At 58.8% G+C, this 11,119-nt stretch overlaps 1 protein-coding gene across 5 annotated transcripts in view; it reads left to right on the top strand.

The window, feature by feature from the left end:
* Window positions 1-1,696: 1,696 nt before the first annotated feature.
* Window positions 1,697-11,119, top strand: part of GTF2IRD1 (GTF2I repeat domain containing 1) — a 103,687-nt gene continuing 94,264 nt past the window's right edge. Inside the window, exon 1 of one of the 5 annotated variants that reach the window (XM_053929946.2) lies at window positions 1,697-2,064. The gene's annotated coding sequence lies outside the window, so the exon portion shown is untranslated. Of the gene's footprint in view, window positions 2,065-3,732; window positions 4,069-11,119 lie in introns of those variants that run through there. The other 4 variants (XM_053929978.2, XM_053929988.2, XM_053929967.2 and 1 more) reach the window with 4 other exon arrangements.

Genomic DNA, 11,119 nt, shown 5'->3' with positions numbered 1-11,119 from the left:
CCTAGGAGCTGGGGTCTGGGAAGCACTTTGCCCACAACCAACAGCCTGGCCAGCCAGTCCTTCCTGAGATCAACTTCCTCCAGCCAAGCCCACAGAGGCCAGCCTTACTCCCAGCACCTCATGGGTCAGTGTGGATGTGAAGGAGGGACCACCAGTCAAAGGGGAAGGACAAGGGATATAGAACCAGTTGCAGCAGTGCCACCCACAGGCTGTATGTCCCTAAGCAAGTCACTTCACCTTAATGTAAAAGGAGGCCAATAGGACACCCCTTGCAGGCTTAGTGTAAAGAATAGATCTTACATGCAATATACCCAGCGGCTAATAGACACTTAACAAGCGTGGTCATCATCACTTTTATCCAAACTGCAGCCACAGTAAGGTTGACTTCAGGAAGGGATATGGAGACAGAGAGGTGAAGTGCCTTGCCCAAGGTCACACAGTGGTGAGAGGAAGGGCCAGGATTTGAACCTGAATAGTCAGGCTCCTGCCCGGGCTCTTCCCGTCAGCCAGGTTGCCATGCCAGGGATTGTACAGGGCAGGTGGGGCTATGGATCTGAGAGGGACCACATGACAGGATACCTCTAAGTGTCCCTCTTGGTGATGAGGGAGATGAGGAGGTGCCCCAAGAGGGCAAAGGGCAGCAGGGATGGAGGGAGTGTCTGTGGCTCATTCCCAATCCCCACTTCTCTGGCCAACACTCTCCTGTGGTCAAGGCATCCAATGGGCACAGGAGCTCCTCTGGGCTCTGCCTTGGCCTGGGCATTGCCAACATGGCCTTCCTGGGAGGAGCTCTCAGGCTGACGGGTTTGTGGGCTTGCCAGGGGAGCCCTGCCCAGCCAAGGTTAGCCTTTACCAAGTGCCCACTGTATGTCCAACAGGGCCCCAGGGGCTGGGGGTACACCCCTGTGGGCTTTGCCAGGACCTAGTAGATTCGGAATGTACATGTGGCTCTCTCCATCTAGGCCAGGGGCTCCCTGGGGGGTGGGGCCTGCCTGGTTTGTGTCCCTCCCTGCAGTGTCCAGCATAGCTAGGGCTCAGGGTGCTCCCTGTGCTGAGTTAACATGTACGGTCCTGGAGAGCATGGGACCTGTGCTCCCTGATTCGGCAGGACACCTGGTATGGTGGGGAAAAGTGGTGGCAAAAACCTGAGTCAGGGCATCAGGAGGACGGCTGCCCAGACCAGGTGAGATGTGGTGTGTCCAGTTGGATCTGCTGCGACCCTGGACATCTCACCACTTTCCTTCACATCCCAGGGGTACCTGGGTGAAAGAGGTACCTGGGCCAAGCCACCGGAAGATAACCTGGGCAAGGCTGGAATGACCAGCTGCGCTGACTTCAGTCTCCCCAGACGACGCGCCGGGCCTACGGTCGCTCCAGGCCCTGGCCTCTCCTCCTGGGATCCTCCCTGTGCCCGCTGAGTGACCTTGACCCTGAGGCCAGGTCCCTGCACCCCTGCTTCTTAATCCGCCCTGGCCAGCGCTGCGGCGATGGAGGGGCCTCGCTGGGCAGCCAGGGGGCGCCGAGGCCGCGGACGCCCCTCCCGCAGGCCCCCCTGGCGGCGGGCGCTGGGGCGGCGCGCGCTAGGGAGGCGCGCGCGTGGGGAGCGGAGATCGGGGCGGGGGAGCGGCGCTCCCCCCGCGGTGCCCAGGCCTGGGCGCGGGGCGGGCCGGGCGGGCTAATCCCGTATGTAAATGACAGCCAATGGAGGGTGGTGTTGCGCGGGGCTGGGATTAGGGCCGGGGCGAATGACTGGCAATCTTACTGGGATTACAGAACAAAGAGCCTCCCCGCGCTCCCGCTCTCGGCTCCGCTCCCCGCGCCGCGCCCCGCCCTCCGCCGCAGCCCGCGCCGGGGGTGGGGGCCGCCGAGCGCCAGCCCCCCGGCCGGCCGAGAGCCCCCGCCGCGGCCCCCTCCCCGGCCCGCGTCCCGCGCCCGCCCGCCCCCGCCGTGCGCGCCGTCCCCCATTCTCCCGGATTAATTAAGGAGGCAGCGGCAGGAGGCTGTGTCCTGGCCGCGGGCCGGGGCCGGGGCGCCGCTGGCAGGAGCGCTTGGGGATCCTCCAAGGTAGGAGAAACTTTTGAGGGGGGCGGGCGCCCAGGCCCTTCTCCCCTCTCCTCCCACCCCAGTGGCCCCCGCCCCTCCCCCTCAAGGTGTTACAGAATCTGGGTCCGGCTTTTGGGTGCATTGAGAGGCACGTGACTGGGATTATAATTTGGGCCAGGGGAGGGGAGGGATGGCCTCCCCCACCTGCCAGGAGGGGGTGCGAGCCAGGAGCTGTCACCCCTGGCCCTTACGGAGGTGGGGGGCTCCCCAGGCGGGCAACGGGCGGCCGCAGGCTGCTGCAGTTGGCGAATGAGGTCAGTTGTGCTGCTCGAGGCGGCAGGCGCCAGTGTGGAAGCCGAGGGGGCTGGGAAGGCTGCGGCCCCGACTCCCCCCACCTCTGCCTTCTTCGGGCTGGGGGGCTGGGCCGTCTCCAGGCCCCTGTCCCCCACTTGCAGACTGAGTCCCACACAGCGAGTACTGCCCCAGCACGGTGGTTCCTGTTGGAGTCCCCCGGGAGGGGGCTGGCCTGAGGGTGGCAGCTGAATTCCTGGGGAGGGAAACTCGGCATGGCAGAGGGGGGGGACAAAGGGTTCAGAGGAGCAAGTTGGGTTGCCCCTTATGTGGGCAGTCTCTGAGTTCCTGCAGATGGGCTGGGAGGCTGGGCTGGAGTGCCCACAGGGTGCTTGATGCCCACCCCCAATCCTGAGTCCCTGGGAATGATGGACTTGGTACCTCTCCTGGGCTCTCCAGCCTCATCTGGGGCCAGGGAAAGGGACAATGCCCTGGTCTCGGCCCAGGGCAGAGGGGGACTACACAGCTGAGAGTTCTGTCCTCCTGGTAGGTACTGGACTAGGCTTGAGATCTGGACCCCTGGCCCTGTGACCCAGACTCCCAGGACCATACATGGGGTGGGAGGCTCCTGTGTCCCCATCACAGCTGGAATCAGGGAGCACACCTTGTAGGGGGTCTCCCTGCCTGCCATGTGGGGGAAACACAGGCCTTGGATGGAGTGTGGTACCTACCGATGATGTGGGGTTTGGGGCTGCCCTAGGGTCGCCCTGGGCCTGGAGGCAGGGTGAGGTGCGGATCCAGACAGCTTCTAGAGGAGTGGGCATTGGCAGGGGCTTCTCTTACTGCTCACTGCAGAAGGCAGGGATGGTCCGAAGCTGCTCTCACCGCTCTGGCCAGCATCTGCCTCTGTGTATTTGGTGACCCTGTGGCTAGGACTGCTTACTCCTTGGCATTGGCCTTGGGAGGTGCCTCAGAGCAGCCCGTTTATTTCAGCAGCGTCATTCCCAGAGGGAAAGGGCACTGGTATTGATTATCTGTTCGGAGCAGGAGGCAGTGGCGGGGAGGATGCTGGCTGCTGGCTGCTGACCGGGAAGGGCTGGGCATGAGGCAGTAAGGATGGGGTCAGTCAGGTGGCCATCCTGAGCCACCCAGTGCAGGCTCCAGGAGGGCACGAGGTGGACTCTGACCTCTTCTGAAATGGGACCAGGGGTCAAGGAACAGACCCTGGGGTGTCAGAACCCCCAACCTGCTTTTGGGATGTGAGAGGCTTAAGACCACACCCCATCCTGGAGCCTGCTCTGAGGGTGACCTAGAAAGTCTCAGCTCTGACTCGGAGGGTCCCAAAGGGCCTCACGGGAGGGTCTGGGGACGGATTGGAACTCTGGTCATTCATTCAAATTGTGGGTGATTTGGGGCCGAAGGTTGCAAAACTGGGTCTTGAAGACAGCGTTGTAGGGGTGCCCTTAACCTACTTAAGAGGACTGTTCTTTAGATGCTGGAGGAAGGGACATTTATTGCAGTGTGCTAGTCACAGATACTTTGTGTGTTCATTTCAGGCAGTCTCCCAGAGCCGGGCAGCACCCGCGCAGTGGCAGGTAGTGCTCGCTGCTTGGAAACAGTCGGGCAGGCAGACGGGAACACAGGGTCTCGGAGGCAGCTGTTCTTACAGTGTGCCTGTCTCTGGCATCCAGGGTGGCCATGGTTTGGTAGCGGGCCGGTCATCAGAGACCCCAGGTGAGGACCTCAGGGTGACGTGGTGGGTGACGGTTTGGGGTGTTCATGTCCTAAGTGTGTCCTTGGAACCACAGGCCACATATCCTGTTCCATCCTCACTCTCAGTTCTGGTTCATCTCCTCTGTCCACCCGTGGCGTCCTTTGCCCACTCACTGAATCCTGCAGTTTTCTTGAATGTTCTTTGTACATGCTGTTCTCTTACCCAGAAGGTTCTTCCTAAGCTTCCCTTAAGGGAGATAAGAGCTTCTTCAATAACCTTGCCTAGCTAGGATTGAGGGAGGGCAGGGGTCGTAAAATTAGTCTTATTCCTAGCTGTCATGTCCCCCCCCCCACCCCGGCTAGCCAAAGTGCTACCTACCTCTCTGTCCTTTGTCTGTCCCAACATTGGTCTCAAAAGTTACACAGCTGTGTCTCCTCAGTTGCCTGAGGGAATGCGCAGGGACCGAGGCTTGCTTTGGATTCCTTGGTGCCCCAAGACTGGTACCCAAATACTTGTTGAATGGCTACTTGAGGGAATGAATGGGTGAATAGAGCCCCGCTCCTGAGCCTTGGCACACATTACTAAGCAGCCTCTCTTCTGTTGTTCCCAAATCCCCGTCTCTGGGACAGGTCCCCCACAGTGGTAGGAATCCCAGGCTCTTTTCCTGAGCTTCCCACCCCCCATCCTACCAGGTGCTCCCTCTTTCCCCGTTACCCCAGTTTGTGTCATCCCCCGAACCTGAGCCTGTGGTTTTGTTCCCCAAGTGCCATCCGTCCGCTTCTCTCAGTCCTCTGACTCTCGGCCATTCGTGGGCACCTCTGTCTCTGCTACTCGCCAGCCAGGGACAAGTTCTTTGGAACAAGCCAGCAACCTGTGCGGAGCACCGTGGAGCTAGCAGAGGCCTCAGGGGGTAGGCGGGAACAAGACCTGCAGACGCCAGAGAACAGAGCAGGACCTAGGGCTAAGGGCTCAGGACCTCTTCGGAAGATGTGGGGCCCAGGAACCATGGACCTTGAGACTGGAAGGGAATTCCCAGCAGGAATTCATCAGCAGGGGTGGAGTGGTGGGAAGGGTTGCTCTGTGTGGGAGAAGGAGGAGGTGAACCTGGTCAGAAGACAGGGGCATGTCACCCCCTTGGTGGTGTGGAGGTGTTGGGGGCCTCAGGGGGAGCCAGCCCCTTCGCTGGGCACCCAGTCTCCTCATTTGCAGGGATGTCAGACTGGCACTGGCTGTGACCCTAATGCTCACAGGGGTCGGTACTCTGTCATGTCAGGCTTGGTGCTGTGGGTTCCAGCAGTGACAGCGAAGAGGTTCAGGGCCTGGGGGGCGGGTGGTGCCAGGGGCTGAGCCCTTGTTCTCGGAGTTGGATTTCCTGAAGGAGCTGGTGAGGCTGTACTTTGTCCATTCCAGTCTTGGGGTGACCGGCGGGGATGTTTCAGGCAAAGAGCAGAATTCCCCTTCCAAACACCCTTCCTCTTGGGCTGGAGCTGAGCCTGGCTGACCCAGAGCTATTTGTGTGCCCACCTGTCTCCCTCCTTCAGGACCACCTGCTTCGGGTTGCCAGATTGAGCTAATAAAAACAGGGATGCCCGGTTAAATTTGGATTTCAGATAAGCAATGGATAACATGGTATTGGGGACATAACTTACACTAAAAACGTACTCATTGTTTATCCAAAGTTCATACTGAACCAGGGTCCTGTGTTAATCTGGCCACCCTACAGCTTTGACCTCAGGGCAGTGAGACTGAGGGCAGGGGAGGGGTGCTGAGTGTGGCTAGGGCCGGGAGCTGGGGGGGTCAAGGCTTTGGGAACAGTCTGAAGTGGGTTTGAATCCAGCAGCTTTGACTCTGATTTCCTTGGTCAGACAGACATTGCCTAGTCTGTGGTCCAAGGTCCAGATCTCCTGTAAGGCCTGGAGGGGTGGGGGCTTAGGGTCCCTAGTCTGGGCAGCCCTGGTTTGTTCTCTGTGCCATGTGGTCCATACGACCCACTAAGAGATGCTGGGAGGAGGGAAATTACCGGGAGCACCCTGTCGGAAACCTCACCAGGATCAGCAGGAGTTCCGCAGAGGGTATCTCTCTGATGCCCACCTTCCAGGTTTGGAGATCCTGCCTCTGGACCTCTGGGGCCCCTGGTCAGGGAGGGTTTGAGGGCTTGTCCCCTTTGGGGGGAGGCCAGGTGAGTACAGCCTTGCGGATGCTGGAATTGCCACTCTCCCCTGGCCACCCCCTGCCCCCGCCATGCTGCCATTGAGGCAGGACACCCCCCGCCCCAGCGCCTGTGCCACCCTGAGGCCCCTAGAATGTGGGGGGAGCTTGGCCAGGAAGTGAAGCAGAGTGGGGTCCCATGGCCCACACCCCCTTCTCCCCAGTCCAGGCATATGCTCATACGTAACATGGAGACGATACCACCCCTCCCCCACCCCATCCTGCTGGAGCCCCAAGGTGGTGCTGTGGTTTTGGGGGCTCAGAGTTGCATGGTGGGGATTGCACAACTGCTAGTGGGTACGTGGGCCACCCCTGGGCAGGTCTAGAGTGGAGACAGGCTGAGAAGCTAGAGGTGAGGGATCCCAGCTTGAGGGCTGGGGTCTGGGGCCTCTCTCAGGCACATGGCCAGGCTGTGGTTGGGGAGTGAGCTGTGAGCTGGAGCAGCTGGGCCCTTGTCCTTCCTGGGCCCATGGCTGGAGGAGACCCTTCAGGCTGCTTCTCTGCTGGAGGCTTCAGTGGGGCCAGGTCTGTTTGTTGGCTGGGGTCTAGTGGTGTCTCAAGGTACATTTTCTGGCTATTGACAGAACCACCATAAAAGGGGGTGGTCTTTGTCCATCTGTTCATCTGCCTATCAGTCTACCAGCCGGTGAGGAACTTGCACAGGTGCCAGATCTTCAGGGTCTCAGGTTCTGGATTCCAGCTTCAGGCCAGAAGATAGGAGGGACGTATGTTGAGGAGGGACGATGGACAGCCAGGGACGTGCCTGCGTCTTCAGTGTGCCGTCCCAGGAGCCCGCCAGTGCACCCACTCACACCCTGGCCCTGTTGGGCACAGAGCATTCCGTCTCCCCCAGATGCCCTCCATCCCATTTCCAGCTAGCCTCCCCTTCGCTCCTCCCAGCCCCTGGCAACTGCTGGTCTGTTTTCCGTCTCTGTAGCATCTTCCAGAATGTCACATAAATGCAGCCACACAGTCTGCAGCCAGTCTGGCTCTGTTCACTGGACATAATGTGTCTCCCCTTGTATCTGGAGCTGGTTCCTTTTGGTTGCTGAGTAGTATTCCATCGTATAGATCAGCCACACAGCTCTGCCTGCTTTCTTAGGGCGGAGATGCAGCTCACCTGGCCTGCCAAGCCCTGCTGGGGCTCAGGACCACCCAGGGGGGGGTGCTCTCCTCTCGTTTTCACAAAGGCACCGCCTGCACCCCATCCCCACCCCCACCCCCATGGAGGGCTGACCTGAGCCGGGAGAGCTGCATGCCTGTGTCCCCAGAGCTGGAATTTCATCCTCCAGTTCTGGTGACTCACAGAGACAGCAAGTCCCAGATGAAATTACACCTGCCTGCGGCTGCCCTCAGGGCTGGGTCCTCCGCCATGCAGGTGGGCTCCTGCGACAATGGCTGCTCTGGGGCCAGGGCCCGGCAGGAGGGAAGGGAGCTGTCTGTGCCCTGGGGCGTCTCACACATCTCTGTGCTCCACTCCCCTAGTCCCTAGCTGTGTGTCTGTGGTCTCCACTCTTGTAGCTTGTTAGCTTGTAATCTTGGGGTAGAAGTTCTTTGTTGTCCTGAAACAAGGACAGGGCTTCTGGGCATAGGGAAGGAGAACAGGAGCATGTGAGCACGTTAGGGTCAAACAAAAGGGCTGTGTGACCTGGGGTGAGTGACTTCCCGTCTCTGTGCTTCTGTTTGGTCCTCTGTAAATGGGAGAACCAGAACGTCTGTGTGCAGGGCCAGAGTGAGACTCAGCTGGGGTAACCTAAGCTGGTGGTGTTCCTCAGAGCCCTGGGGGGCCTGGGGGCCACCGAGGGTGAGAGGAGGAGGGGGCCTGCAGGTCTCCAGCTCCCTGTGTCCCCCTTTGAGCCAGCGTAGGGCCACTTTTATCCAAGCTCTCAGTTAGGGCTCTAAATAAAAGGCCACCTGATAAAAACATTTGGTCAGCCTTATGTGAACAGTGGCCTTTCTCCTAAGCATTTGAGCAGCACTGGGATTTTGGTTGGTCTCAGAAGCTTCTAGTCAGACCCATTCCCTCTCTGCCACTTGCCCGCTGCATGTGACTTGGACGGCTGCCGGATCAGTTGAGCCTCAGTTTGACCATCTAGAAAACGGAGGCCACGTCACCCTGCGGGGTTCCTGGGTAGGTGTCGTGAACAGCGGTGCCTGAGTGGAGGAGAGCCCAACAAAAGACGGTCAGTGTCCCAGGGCTCGTGGCTTCCTAAGAAAAGGGAGCTCCCTGGGTGATAACCTCACCTGCCTGGGCACCTTAAGAGATTTGAGGAGTTTTAACTGTTTTTTGTGTGGAAGCCTTTGGCTTTTCCTGCAGCTGGGCTGCCCGTAGCACCTCCCCCCTTGGAGCACACCACCATTCCCTCCCTGCCCCACCCTACTATGTCCTCAAAGGCTGGACTCCTCGGCCAGATCCATGGGCTGGGCTCAGTGGGGAGCCTAGAAGGATCCTGGCAGGTTAGCCCCATGCCGAAGGGGCCTTGGGTGCTCCTGGGTGGTGCCCTCAGCAGGCAGGACCCCTGCCCACACATCTACCCAGCTCCAGGGTGGTCCTGGCAGGCTCCAAGGGGGTCTTGTGACTGGGCCAGACTGGTGTCTCATGTTTATCCAGGAGCTGGTTTTTCAGGTGTGGCGGCTTTCAGCAGAGAGGCCCAGGGTGGGTGAGATAGGGCATTTGGGAAGGAGGTGGGTGCCCCCATTCTGTCTGTGGGCCCTGGCTCAGGGCAGGTGGGCTAACCACATCCTCCCTCTGATCCTGGGCCATCCCCGACCAGGGCCAGCTACTCCTTGAGACACCATTCTCAATGCTTTGTAGATAGAGAGATGCTCTCAGTAGGAGGCCAGTGCCTCTCCTTGGGGGGTCCTTAGCTGCCTCTGGGCTTCCCCTCTGTGAAGCGGGTTGCCATGGAACCACCAGGACCTTTGAAGCCAGACAGACGGGTTCGGGTTCAAGTCTTAGTTCTACCTCCAACCTGCTGTGTGGCCTCAGGCAAGTGACTTCACCTTTCTGAGCTTCATTTGAATGAATGCGGATTGTTATCCCAGCATTGCGGGTTCTTGGGAGGATCTGCACATTCAGTCCGGGAAGCTGGTCGACATTTCAGTTAAGAGTATGTGGATGTAAGGAACCGCCAAACCTGTAAAGAATTTTTTTTGAATCCTCACCGGAAGATGTGCTTATAGATTTTAGAGGGGCGGGGAGGGAGGAAGAGAGAGGGAGAGAAGCAGCCATGTGAGGAGAAACACGCACCCAGAACAGCGCTGACCCTTCCACCTGTCAGTCTACGGGACGGTGCTCTGACCACCTGAGCCACACTGGCCAGGACGAGATTTTTTTTTTCTTTTTGAAGATTTTATTTATTTACTTTTAGAGAGAGAGGAAGGGAGGGAGGGAGAAAGAGAAAAAGACATCAATGTATGAGAAATACATCCATCAGTTGCCTTGCCCCCAACTGGGAACCTGGCCCACCACACAGGTACGTGCCCTGACCGGGAACCGAACCGGTGACCTTTCTATTCACAGGCCAGCACTCAGCGCACTGAGCAACACCAGTCAGAGCAAGAATTTCTTTTTTAATTATTTTACTTACTGATTTCTAGAGAGAAAGAGAAACATCCACTTATTCCGCTCATTCATGCATTCATTGGCTGACTCCTGTATGTGCCCCAACTTGGGGATCAAACGCAGCCCTTGCCCATCGGGACGATGCTCCAGCCTACTGAGCCACTCGGCCAGGGCTGTAAAGAATTTTTGTAAGAGTTATATTTGAGCCAAACTGATGACAGTTGCTGGGGAGCAAAATCTCAGATGCTCCAGAGAATAACAGTTTGCAGTTTCTTTTACGCTTTTGATATTAAGGAGGGAACATAGGAAGATTGCACGGAGGTGGGAGAAAGCGAGACAAGGATCGGGTTACAGGACAGTAACGAGATTTTGTGTTGGCTGGAGGGTGGTCCCTGCGAGAAGCGGGGCCTCAAAGGGGGCCTTTCACAGGCGTGCTGATCTAGACGCACAGAAACAGCGGACAGGGCTGGCCCGCGGCAGAGATGGGCCTTTCACTGCAGAAGTTACGTGTCTGGAGCGTGAACCCACCACAACCTGCCCGGTTGGGAGTTTACGATCAGATCACCCTGGGGGGTCACTTTCCCTGTTCTGTCCACATGTGTTTTCCTCACCTGGTCACATAAGGACTCCAGAGGGGAATGGTGCCATCGTGTCCCGCTCCACTTTCAGACTTGCCCAGCGAGCACGGGGTCTATACAGTGCCTCGGTTTCTGCTTCCGCAAGCTGGGAGAGCCCCCGGGGTAGAACTGGTTAGCACCCTCGGCCTGTCCACCCCTCAGCCCCTCGGAGTGTGGCATCAGGCACCCTCATGAGGTGGCTGGGGCTGCCCAGAGGATGGCCCTGCACCTGGTTTTTGGAGAGAATGGGACAAGCCCATTCTCAGGGCAGCCTGCGGAGGTGACTTGGTTGGGCCCTGGAAGGAAGGTGGGATTTGGGCCTAGGAGTAGGCAGGGTAGGCATCCTGGGGGACTGGGGGGCGGGGGGCAACAGCGCAGGTGTAGCCACGTGAGCATTTCCCTGTAGCTTAGTACTGTCCTGGGTCCAGGTGAGGCTTCACCTGGCCGCTTCACCCCCAGGCCGGGCGTGACCATGCCTGCCTGTTTTTGTGCCAGCCTTGCTGAGCTTCCTTCAGTGTCTAGAACATACTGTGCTCTCCGGTGCACTGCTGATTCTCCCTAAAACACATCTCTATGCTCCTTCTCTGCTGGACTACTTCTCACTTGCAGGTCTCATCTCGGAGGTCGCGTCTTCCCAGAAGCCTTCCCTGGTGCCCCTTCTAATTCTGTGTTGGGGGCCCT

This window comes from Desmodus rotundus, chromosome 1, assembly GCF_022682495.2.
Source record: "Desmodus rotundus isolate HL8 chromosome 1, HLdesRot8A.1, whole genome shotgun sequence".
NCBI lineage: Eukaryota > Metazoa > Chordata > Mammalia > Chiroptera > Phyllostomidae > Desmodus > Desmodus rotundus.
This window is presented reverse-complemented; position numbering and strand designations above follow the sequence as displayed.